At 45.5% G+C, this 13,208-nt stretch overlaps 1 protein-coding gene across 2 annotated transcripts in view; it reads left to right on the top strand.

The window, feature by feature from the left end:
- PDE10A (phosphodiesterase 10A) overlaps nt 1–13,208 on the top strand; it is a 1,332,617-nt gene that overhangs the window by 418,839 nt on the left and 900,570 nt on the right. The gene's annotated exons all lie outside the window — the stretch shown is intronic.

The raw sequence follows: 13,208 nt of genomic DNA, 5'->3' as shown, positions 1-13,208 counted from the left end.
TGCCTTGTCAGCCTTCATTTGTCTGCCAGACCAACCATCACTATTTAAGTCTCCTATTGTTCTTAGATTCTTGAAGGGTCTTCTAAATAAATATCCTCCAAAACCATTTGGTATGCCACAATGGGATTTGTCCTTGGTCCTGACTTTCCTTATGGGGTCCCCTTTTGAGCCTATGCATTCTTGCCCCTTAAGCTACTTAGTTATGAAAACAGTTTTCCTGGTGGCCATAACATCTGCAAGGAGAGTGAGTGAGTTGCAGGCTTTATCAGTAAAACCCCCCTTATACAACTTTTTATGCGGATATGGTGGTGGTAAGGACCAAGGCTGCTTTCCTTCCGAAGGTTGTTTCACCCTTCCATTTGGCCCAGACAATCACTTTGTCCACGTTCTATCCTCCGCCTCATCCTTCAAAGGAGGAAGAAAGACTACATCGCTTGGACCCAAAGAGGGCGTTAAGCTTCTACATTGACAGAATGAAGGATTTCAGGCTGGAGGACCAGCTGTTTATCGGATACGTGGGCAAGAGGAGAGGAACGGCAGTCCACAAGAGAACACTTTCCAGGTGGGTTGTTCTTTGCATTAAAATATGTTACTCTTTAGCAAAGAAGGATCCTCCTGATGGCATTAGAGCTCATTCCACCAGAGCTAAGTCGGCCTCCTCGGCCTTGGCTAGGGGTGTTCCTGTGGTCGACATCTGCAAGGCCGCAACTTGGTCGTCCCTTCACACTTTTGCGAAGCATTACTGCTTGGACTCTGAGGTCAGAAGGGACGGCCATTTTGCACGGTCGGTGCTGCAGAATTTCTTGGTTTGACCATACAGGCACCCACCACCGGGCGCGGTACTGCTTTGGGACTCTATTCATTAGGTGAGGAATCCACAGGTAGTTGTATCCATCAGAAGAACGAGTTACTTACCTTCGGTAACGACTTTTCTGGTGGATACATTAGCTACCTGTGGATTCCTCACGGTCCCACCCGCCTCCCCGTTGCCTTTTTGGTCTCACCAAGTAATCCTCGGGTGTGCTCCTCTTGGTCTTTAGGACTACAATAGATTTTGTATATATGGATACTTGTATATGTATATATTTCTTTGGTCATAACAGATGCTTCCACTCTATATTTCTTTGTGTATATACATATTTGGTATATATTGATGTTTTGTTTAAAAAAAAAAAAAAAAAAAGAGAGAGAGAAACAAAAGTTATATTAAACCTATAGCCATTTTATTGAAATGTTGTGTATTTTGCAATGTTATGAGATGTTGCCTTGATCTTTCATTGCATAAAGTTATTGTTCTCATGCACGTAAAAAAAATGTTGGTACTGACGTCGGCGAGGACCTCTTATTGCCTGTATGATGTCTGACGGCGTCGCGTGGGCCAATGTGACGTCCTCGTCGACGTGCAGAAGCTAGGAAGAAGATTTCCGTCGAATGCTGGCGCCATGGGAGTATTCATTAGGTGAGGAATCCACAGGTAGTTGTATCCATCAGAAACACTTAAACTTCCTAGGGGCCTACAAAACACAAATATCAAGGACACTACCACAATAGATGCAAAGAGTGTGAAAAAATAACCAACAGCAGGCCATCTTCCTCAACATATCAGGCTTTCACGATCTGCTCCGAGAACTCAGTCAATACCTTAAGACGTCTTTAAATAACATCCATTAACAGTAAGAAGTTTCTTACACTATTGCCCATCATGCCCCAATTCAACAAGATGCATGTTCCTCTTTCCTGTGAAGATTTTCGTTCTCATATTTTATCCTTGCTATGTGGTATTGTACTCTTTATTCTCTAGGTAGGAGTATGTTTTATAAACACAAATGTGTACACATACTCTGATAATGGTGATGTTTGGTTGAAGGATGAAGTCGTTACCGAAGGTAAGTAACTCGCTCTTCTGGATGGTTGGCATGGGTTTATTACTGTTTTTATGTAATGCAGTATGTCTAAGATTAAGTGGGATGTGTAAGGACATACAGTGTAGATCTGAGGTTAGGAGAGATTGGTCATTTCTTCAGCCCTTCGATATGTGCACTCATGTAAGGATACCTTTCAGTAGGGTTAAGGTGGAATAAAGTAGACCAGTGAGTAAGACTTGTTACCTTCCAGATATGACATTTATAGGGCTTGAGCAGTGCTTATAGAGTATGGTTAAAGAGGTAAAGCTTTACTTTCCACAAAAAGGGATACTGGATTGTCAAATTATCTACTTGATTTATATTTTGAAGGAAAATTTGGAGCCTGTGATGAAGTTTCTGATTTCTTTCATGGGCTGAACCCTTACAAGTTAGTGTTGGAGAGCAGCGCCTCGACCTGGGAATTTATTTAGCTATTGATTAGAATGTTTATGCCCTGGTTGGATGTAGTTTAATGTAGACGCTTAGTGCGTTTGTATGTATGGATAATGGAAAGGCATTCTCTGATGCAGTGTGTTTGTTGAATATGGCGACCTGTTGTATGTTATCAGAATATTGATGAATTCTGATTCCATGGTCACAAAAAGTTGTTTTTCCATGCACTGGTTGAAGAGTGCTTTGGAGAGGATAGGTCTTTGTGGGCCACTGCTTATCACTGATAGCTCATTTGAGCTTGAGGCACCAGTTTGAGTGATTTGGGATCAATTTGCAGTAGTTTCAAAGACTTTTGCTGAAACAGGTAGGAAAAAGAGTCCACGGTTGCCCTCGTTTGTAATGAGGAAAGTGTCATCCATAACTTAGATGTTGGCTGTTAATAGTTGTGTAGCAGAATATTGGTGTCAATCTGCTTTTTAAGTTGTAAAACATTGTTTTCCATGATTAAACCACTGTTTGTTAGGTGTGCCTGCATCAGTAGTGGACTAGATTGACGGGGACCATAGACTGGCTTTTTTTTGTAGAAGCAGGCGCTTTTGTACTGTTTTAAGGGTTGTCTGCATGAATGCCACGCATAATATAGACATTGATTGTAGTGATTAGTTCTCATTGTAGATGTACCTATAAAAATAAGCAGCGTAAAAGCATATTAAAAAAAGCTAAACCAGTCACCTCGATCAACTCATACCTCATTTAGAGTATATCGGTCCAGTATATGCTGCAATACTCGATCCAAAACTATATGACTAGAAGTTGTCCAAAATTTGTAAATAATATCCTGTCAATAAATAACCACAGTAAATACGTGATATTAAAGTATATCAAACGTTTTCACAAGATCTGCTGTAAGCCCCTCCTGCATAAATATTAAGTTCCAGGGTACAACCAGCAGCCCTGTGAGTACACCAAATGGCGTCCGTAAAATCCAGTTTGCGACCAGCAGCCCGGTGAGTACACCATATTTAAACAACGTCTGTAATTGCCGCCATCTTGGCTCAAGTGGTGACGTGAAGTGCTACTCAGTGTGAGTTTTGTGAATCCTTGCTTAGAAAGTCAACTGTTTGAGTTGCATGTTCTTGGAGACTGCTTTCCCTGGAAGGTTCAGATTTGTGACAGGTGTGTGTGTGTGTGTGTGTGTGTGTATATGTATATGTATATATATATATATATATATATATATATGTATATGTATATATATATATATATGTATATATATATATATATGTATATATATATATATATGTATATATATATATATATATATATGTATATATATATATATACACAAACATACATACATACCCATACATACCACAGTTACCTCCACGAGTGTGCTGGTGCCTCAGTATGGGTTGCGGTACCTGTGACGCTATTCAAACAGATAATTAATGAAGAACCAGGGTAGTCCTCTCCTCGCAGGTCAAAAAAGTGGGTTTATTGATATGATAAGCATAGTGAAAGACTTCAGTAAACAAAAGACCCCTAGTGACATTGTAAAAACTAAAATGTTACTCTGCCCTGACCAAAGTGCCCTTAAGAACATAAACATGACTCTTAAAATCACATGAGGCAAAACTGTATGTGTTGTAGCAAAAGATAGTATGCTTGCTTACAAACAACTGATGCAGTGAAAAATGGTGCATTCACCCTTGCTCGTAACATGATCACTTTATGATACAAGAATAAGTCAAATGAATAGGATTTCATTTAGAGCTATTATCTCCAACACTGACATAATGTCAAACATAAATCATTAAGTTTGGGACAATGTCCAAAAATATACATCATTTGAGAGTACCCAATTAAAAGTATATGAGCCCAACATATTTTCATGTCTCCTCTATGGTGTTCATTCTCATGGAGATGATCCCCTGGTTATTTCAAATTTTGAGATTTTCTCTTAATTCCAACCTTGGAGAAAAGCCCCGAAGTTTTGGTTGTGATGAGTGCAGAGTCTCATATAATTCATTGTCTCTCTTATTATAAGCCCACTTGGGCCTGATTGTTGTGTTAAATGGGTACATATTTTTCAAAGCCAGCACCTACGTGGCCCTCTTGGGCATGACAGTTTGTCACTTTGGGTATATATATTGTGAACCTGGTGAAGACCACTTGGGCCCGATTGCACTGTTACATGGGTACATATTTTTCAAACCCAGCAACTACACTGCCCACTTGGGCATGACAGTTTGTCACTTTGGGTACATATATTGTGAACCTAGGGCCAGATGTAGCAAACTTTTGCGAGTCCCAAATGGCCCGAATTGCAATTTGCGACCCCGCAAAATCAGAAATGGGATGCAAAAATCCCATTTCCGAATCGAAAAATGCGACGCGAGCCATTACCGACTCGCAAAAATAGCGACCCCATTTTGCGACCCGCAAATAGGAAGTTGCTATTTGCGAGTCGCAAACCATATGCAATAGCCACTCGCAAATTGCGACTAGTTGCAAAAAGCCCATTTTGCACTTCCAATTTACCACTAACTCAGAGCAGGTGGTAACCAGAACCAAAGTATAAAAGGAGACCCAGAAGGCACCTGGGTTACTCAAGATGGCAGAGATATATGTGATAGCAAGGAGGAGGAGAGCCCACGCCGCACAGCGGAGGAGGAGAGCCCACGCTGCACAGTGGAGGAGGAGCCAGAGACAGGAGAAGATATACAGAACCAGACAGACACTTTTCCAACAAACTGAGGAGGAGATATATGATAAATACAGACTTAGCAGTGCAGCAATCCTAGATTTAATAGATCTACTCAATCTGCAGCTTCAACACCAGACTGTGCGCGGCAGCGCCATCCCCACACATGTGCAAGTGCTATGCTCACTGCACCTCTTGGCCTCGGGTAGCTATCAGGGGGTAATTGCTGTGGCAGGTGGGGTATCCCAAAGTGCACTCACGGTTTTTCAGAGCATTCCTAGATGCCATACTCACACACTTGTCCAGATACATATACCTACCCAGGAATGAGGCAGAAATCAACAGTTCCGAGTTGGAATTCTACAGGATTGCCAACTTCCCCCATGTAATAGGGTGTGTAGACGGGACACATACAAATATGCCCTCCTGCAAATCTGGAATATCTGTTCCGCAACCGGAAGTGTACCCACTCACTGAACATCCAGGTGGTATGTGACGCCCATTATGTTATCACTGACATGGTTGCCAAATTTCCAGGGAGTACACATGACTCCTACATTTTCAGGCACAGTGGGATACACCAACGCCTAGAACGTGGGGAGTTTGGAGACGGATACCTCCTAGGTATAGCTGAATACACCTTCAAGACATACACACAGGTCAATGTGGAACCCATCTATGCCCAGCTAACATTGTACATTTTGTGCCAAACAGGTGACAGTGCATTTGCACTACGACCATGGATACTTACCCCGTACTTAGCACCCAGCAATGAGACAGAGAGACGATACAACAGTACACATAGGAGGACCCGAAATATTATAGAAAGGACCTTTGGACTGCTGAAGGCAAGATTCAGATGCCTCCACAGAAGTGGAGGTGCCCTCCAGTATGCCCCAATAACAGCTTTCAAGATCGTTGGCGCATGCGCTATACTGCACAACATTGCCACCAGACGTGGGCTACCTCTCACCCTAGAAGACCCAGATTTGGAGGATGACGAGCAAGAGCTACCACATCGCCATCATGGGGATAGAAGCATTGCAAATCAAGGCAGACAGAGACGGGACCACATTGCAAACCAATACTTTGGAAGGTACGTGCTAACTGTCACCACACACACGAATGTCACACACAAAGAGTCCAGGTGTGAAGTGGAACAAACAAGGACTTTAATAATGTGCACCCAAAAACTATTTACACAAACTACAGTTCAGGGGCTGTAAAAGTCCACCTGCCATGAGGACACATTAACCTCATGTGCCTCCAGTCAATGACAGTGCGTAGCTCACACCCTACGACGTGCTCGCCCAGCATGGCTGGTTCCTGGTGCGTCTGCAGTGCCCTGCCGTGCGCTACCACTGCGCAACACCCTGGTGTCTGTGGCTGAGACACTGCTAACGGTAGAGCCCTCCTCACTGTCCTGCGGCGTGTCTGCCGCGCCCCTAGCCACCTGTCGTGCCTCCATAAGATCAACTGCGTGGCTAATACGTCCCAGCCCACGTGCCACATCGCTGGCAAAGTGGCCCATGTCCACCTGGAGGCTGACCGTGTGCCGTGACAGCCCAGTGGTGTTAACAGCCAGCCGGACGATGGAGGCAGACATGCGGTCCAGCCGGTGGATGAGCTGCCGGTCACGGCGCCTTGCACCCTCTCTCTCGGTGACAAGTTCTGACACCAGTTGTCTCATTGAGAGCGCAAGGTCACCAACATGGGTGTTTAGCTGTTGCAGCTCAGTGTGGACCAGTTGCAGCCCTGTGGTCTAGTTGCGTTCAATGCACCGCATGGCCCCTGAAATAATTCTTATCTCTCTTGTCTGCAGGCGCTGACCATGTAGGAGTGCAGCCTCGGCGGCGGACATGGAGGCGTCCCCTGCTTCACCCTGTGGCACTGGAGGGACATTGAGACGTCACCTGCGACGCGGTGGAGGTTCCGTGTCCTGTACACAGGCACTGTGGCTGGGACCGGGTGCTGGCTCACTCTCCAGTATGGCCACTGGTGCATCAGGAGGGGACTGTGTTTGGGTGGTGCAGGTCCCTGTGGTGGCTGGTCCTGGGTCCTGTGCTGGCTGGTGGCTGACCTGTGGCCCCTGGACGCTGTGTCTGCAGGTGGTGTCGTGTGGGAGACCTGTGGGACATAGGGAACACACTGTCAGTATCTACCATCTGTTATCTGCTTCCTAATAAACTGTTGCCTATCAACTGCCTACTTGACTACTTTGCCCATAATGCACCATGCAGGTGGTTGCTACTCAGAAATGGAGCTATTTTGGTTGTGCATGCTGCTGTGTACTAGGTGGGTGGGGGTATGGCAGATATGGGTGTAGATGCATGTCTCATGGTACTCACCGGTTGATGGTCCTGGCGCTGACGTGTCCAGCTTTCCTATCCCGGACACTGCCTCTGGCTCCAGGGTCTCCTCCACTCTTTCCTCCAAGGGTGTGGGTGGTGGTATGGTGGATGGTCCCCCTCCAGTGCCCCTCATCTCCCGGAGCCGCTCTGCCACCCTCTCCTTGGTCCGGGAGCGCAGGTCATACCACTGTTTCTTTAGTTCCTCAATACTCCGGTGGCTCACACCCATTGAGTTGACTTTGTCCTGTATGTCACTCCAAATCCGTCTTTTTTCCACCTCTGGCACACTGAGGGCTGTTCTCCCAAAAAGTTGTTTGTGGTGCTGGCAGCATTCCTCCGTCAGCACCTCCAGTTCTTTTGCAGCAAATTTCAGTTTTCTCTTCCAAGGAGTTTCTGCCATTGTAGCTGCTGTTCCTCCTGTTGGCTGTTCAGCAGTTGAAAATGGGTGTGGTCCTCCCTCCTCCCAGGTGTAATAGTAAACTTCCTGGCTCTGATGTCATCATCAAGAGCCAGGAAGTGTTTTCCAGAGTGTTCTGCTGCACCTGCATTCGATTTGCGGCACAGTCGCAATTTGCGACACCCACTCGCAATTTGCGTGTTCGTTTTTAGCGTGGTCGCAAAAAGCGAACTTGCAAACAGCGGACTCTCAATCTGCGGTGCGACTTCATTTGTGAGTCGCAAAATGAAGTAGCTTTTTCTTCTTGGATACCATTTAGCGAGTCGGAAATTTCCTACTCGCTAATTTTTTCCTACCTACATCTGGCCCTAAGTGACTATACGGGGTCTCCAATAATATAATGTCCAATAAGAAACAGCATACAGAGCCCTGCACCTCCTTGGTTTATGCTGATATGTTATTGGCGCTAGAATACCATGTATTACAATATCACAAAGTCTTTTATTTATTGAAGTCTTTTCACTATGTTTATTATTCACAGAGGATTGGTTTGCACTATAAAATTTTTGTGAGGAATTTGCCCTGGCAACTTGAGAAGTGCTGCATAGCCGAAACGCATTGTTAGCATCCTAATAAACCCATTTTCTTGACTGGAGTACCCTGGTCCTTCATTAATTGGCTGTTTAAGTATTTATATTTGTGTATATGTGTGTGCGTGAGAGAGTATTCCTCAATGAAGGTTATGCTATTTCCTAACTGTCTGTATATTGATTGGTTTATTTGACAAGACTGAGACGAGGAAGCTACCAGTGAGTAGTTCCAAGCAGGTGCAGTTAAATGGTTCATGGAGGGTTCAGAGCCATCTGGATTTATGAGTGACTGAGTCTCCCTCAAATGTGTTTTTGATTGAGGTGATGAACCTTTCTGTATGAGGTTGTCCAGGATTGTGTGATTAGCCAGAGTGAGCCATTTATCTGTGAAGAAGGCTACTTGGAAGTTTTGAATATTGATAGTGTTGTGTGCTCTGTATCGTACCAGACTATGAGTATTGAGGATAAGGTGTAATACTTTCACTGTTATCCTGTCAGCATGAATAAGATTATGTTAATATGAGGAAGCGGAATGGGTGGTGCATTTGCTTGTGGAAGAGTTAGTGTGGGGTCTGGTTGTCAGGCACATGACTGGTTACCTAAAATGCAGTTGTTATAGATTCTAGCCTCATGCCTTGCCTTGAAAACCTGGGCATTAACACACCCTGAGAATTCAGCAGCAGAGAGTTGTTTGATGTGATCTTGCTATGGCCTGATAGACTTCAGTGGGAAGAAGTCTCTGGTCAAGTCATGCGACCTGCATCCAACTGTGTAGGCAGAGGGGGCTAGAGTATTGTAAGCCTGCAACCCAAATGAAAGACAGTGGTAGTTTATTTAATTCAGATGGTGTGTTCTGGGAGTAAATTGACAGGGGGTGCTCAACAGTGAAGGCCCTGTGAGGAGAAGCATCATTCTCCTTTGGTGCTATAGCACTTGAAAGGTGTAGTGATTTCTGGTTGTTGCAACTGAGCGTGGTCTGTCAAAAATGCTATGGCGTATGACACTAAAGTTGAAAAGACTGCTTGTCCTTAATTCTACTTGACTTCTATTTAGATGATCCAAGTCTGCCACAGGACAGTATAGTGATTCAGAGTCAAGAGTCTGGTCTAGATTTCCTTCGAGTGGGCCTGGACAGTGTGAACGTGAACTGTGGAGACGTGGCTGTGAGGGGTCTGCATTACCAGTGTGTGTTTACTGGGCAAATGGGAGGATGGAGCTTTAGCAGATGAGTCCTGCTGAATTTTACATCATGTCATGTTTAGGTAAGGTAAGCTGGAGAGTGTTGTAAATACTTAAAAAGGGAAATAGTTATGAGACATAAAGCCTGTGGCCGTTGTTTTTCTTTGTGTTTTTTTTATTTATTATTTTAACCAATTTGTCCTCAAAAGATATTGATAACAAGGAAAAAAATGTTATAGTGAAGGTGTCATGTCTTAACTGACTGCAAAGGACTTTATCTAGCACGGTCGTGTCTCTAACACTGATGGATGGGATTTTCTGGATATAGTAGCTTAGAAGGTCTTTGTCACTGCTGGAGAGTATATTCTATATATGTAGATCACGGATTTGTATTCTATGAAAACTAGCTTAGTGGATTAATGTTTTTGTTCTAGAGATCATTGTATTACCTGCAGGTTACAATACAGGCAAAATAGTGTGGCACAACCTGGCTATAGGAGCAGTTGCACTGTTTACTGAACATTAATGGGCTGTCAGAAAATGGCAGGAAAGTGCCTTAATGCCTTACTGAGAAATCACCACGGCCCAGTGGGCAACATACAGGGCCGATGGGGACTATGATGGCAGGAGGTTAAACACTCAAACCCCCCCCCCCCCCCCCAAAGATGGCCCATTCCTGCAAATACTCACAATAGTACATGAATCAGTTTCTTGGTTTGGGAAATGTTGGCCACAGTTTATTAACATTGATTCACAGCATGTTCTCCCTACTTTTACGAGGGCCATAAATCATTGTGTCATGTCACAGGCATGCAATAAAGGCCATGCGTTGCCATAAATCACGTTGTTATCCATGAGGTTGAAAGCCCATGAGTTCCTGCTTACATTTTGGTCATAAATCACTTTTGACATATTAACAACCCCATAAATTCCCGATATCTGCATATCACGTGCCCATCAAGTAATTTGCCATAAATCACAGTGTTTAGTCCTTTGGGTATCTTGCCCTTTGGGGTTGACGTTAGTCCTTTTTTATGTAGGAGGGTATTCATTTTATTTTAGGCTTAACTCGCTACCTTGGTTAGTCCTTGTGTCCAGCTCTCAGGCGGACCTGGGCTGCAAGTACCGTGTATCGTGTACCTCCCCCGATTGCCTTACCCTGCCTTGAGGCATCCCAAGGTAAGTAGGCCTGCCACCCGCTGTGTTGGGTGTGGCCTTCCTCATTCTTAAACACTCCTTTTCTGCCACGCTGCCTTTGGGTTACCGCCCAATAGGCAGCTACACCCAATTCGGTCTATCCTATTTGCAGCCTGCTAGCTGCAAGGTAAGCTATAAGTTGTTCCCAAACACCTCTGCCCCCAGTGAAGACATGTCTACCCCGTCTCTCGCAAAGTATTCTGGTCTCTGCAAGTTGATTAGCACGGGTCTGATGCTTTCCCAGCCATTTGGGGCGCAAAACCTTTTCACTGACATGTTTAGCTTTTTTCTTTATTTGTCTAATGGTCCTGCTGAATTGGCCCCCCCTCCACTTATGTCTGGGGATGATCTCGGACCATATTAGCATTGTGCTACCCAGCCGCCTTGCTGCCTCTGTTAAATTTTCCCTGATGCTTTCCAGTAGGCCCTTCCTACCAAGATGAGTTAGGTCGTTGCCCCCTAGGTGTATTATTACCACATCAGACTCTGTGTGTCGTGCGGCTAGCAGCTCCCCTACTGTGGCCTGTAGGTGCTCCCATTTAATGCCCAGGAAACCAAACCATTCTATGTTTGTTTGCCGTGGGCGTTGCTCCCTCCTGGGGCCTCATGTCTGCCACCAGACTCAAGCTCTCTGTACAAAGGACTGTCCGATCACCCATGCCGTTTTGTGTTCCACACCTGTATGTGGAAGTGACCAGGGGACAGTGAGGTTCTTGCTTGTTTTACCCCGACCTTTCCTTCTGTTCCTGTAGGTGCGGGTGTAAAGGGGGGGTGGGCCTCTACCCATGTTTGCTTGGTTGCTGCCTTCTGATGTTACCTTTGTAGGCATTTGAGCTCCACCTCCCAATTGCTTTTATGCCTGCCACTGACAGGCTGTGTTGGGCCGCCGATGTTGCAGCCCCTATCCGGAACGAGTGTGTACCACACTCGCTTGCTGTGAGCCCTGCCCTGCTCAGCGCCCTCTAAAGCACTGCCTTGAATTGAAATGTGCTCAAGCATTCACCATTCTCGTGCTTCAGGAGCATACCGGGCACTGCCCACCTCAGCTCTAAGTACCTCTGCACGTTGCACACTGGGCCTCATTGGTGGTCGTCCAGGCACCTTAGCTACACTTTTGCCCCCCTTTCCCGACTGGTCGGTTTTGGATCTCCTTCATAGTATTTGCATGAGCTTTGGCTTTGTATACATGTGTTTGTGTTCCCACCTTGGAGGGGGCCACCAGCTCGCTTACCCTAAAAGCCCCCAAAGAATGCCTGCATAAAAGCCGCTTTGAAAAGCGTGTTTTTGAAATTGTTCAGGGATAGACTGTCTAGCACTCCCACCAGCTGTCTTAGTGTGTGGAATTCAATGGGGCGCCACCGATCACTAGTGGGTCCTTCTAGCCTGCACTACCCCTTCATTGCTGCCTTTATGTAATGGGAGTCAGTGAGATCTCTTCCTGTTACTAACTTACTAAAATGCGCCACTGCGGTTAGATGTGCCTGCGGCCACGACTTAGATTTCTTCTGCGTGAAAGCCCACTAAATGAATTTCTCCACTGCTTTTGTCGCTTCCTGGTGGTCCTCATAGGCCCTTAAACCTGTGACCTGTTTCACTGTTCTTGCGCATGCGCCATAGTGTCTTGCCGGCTTTGGGGCTTGGGTGTATTCTATCAGTAGTGACAAGTCCCCTCCACCAGCCGTCACAGGCTGCCGGGAAATTGTGTCATCTCTCGTTCTGCTCCCAGAGCTAAGCTCCTGAATCTCTCCATCTGGAATCGAGAGAGTGCATCTGCTTTAGTGTTATTTATGCCAGGGGCGTGCCTCGCCCTTATGTCTAGGTTGTTTGCTAGTTGCACTTTTACAAGGTGTCACAACAATTTTAATACCCTTGTATACTGGGATGCCCCTCTAATAATCGCATGGACAACCGCCTGGTTATCTGACCACAGTGTGATCTTCATGTCTTTCAGCTGTTCTTGCCAGATTTAGTGCCACTACAATGGGGAATAATTATAGTAGTGTGATGTTCCTTGTGAAGCCCAATGCTGCCTATGTCTGTGCCCACTTCATGGCGCACCATTTATCTTTTAATATGGCCCCGAAAGCTAAGCTGCCTGCTGCAGTGTTCGATCTGCTTTGCGGGCACCCAGCCTTCTCTCCATATTAAGGTGCCATTGAATTCCATTAAAAATGACAGCCAAGTCATCAAATTCTGCTTTACCCCCGAGTCCAACCTGACATGGTGGTGTTTTATCTCCAGGCTCCTAGTCAAATGCATAATTCGCCTGGCAAACACCTTTCGTGCTGGGATGACTCTTGCTGTAAATTCTGTTTTCCAATTAACTGTTGGAGCTTCCCCAGGGTGGCCTTCTGCTTGCCCAGCAACCTCTGAATGTCCTTTGCCAGGTCCAGAACTTTGTCTGGGGGCATGCTGGATGTGCCTGCTTCTGAGTCCAGCTTTATGCCTAAGAAGATTAACTTGGTAGTAGAGCCTGTAGTTTTGTCCTCTGCC

This window comes from Pleurodeles waltl, chromosome 5 (genome assembly GCF_031143425.1).
Source record: "Pleurodeles waltl isolate 20211129_DDA chromosome 5, aPleWal1.hap1.20221129, whole genome shotgun sequence".
Taxonomy (NCBI): Eukaryota; Metazoa; Chordata; class Amphibia; order Caudata; family Salamandridae; genus Pleurodeles; species Pleurodeles waltl.
Note: the sequence above shows the minus strand (reverse complement) of the source record. Positions and strands in the feature narration are given on the sequence as shown.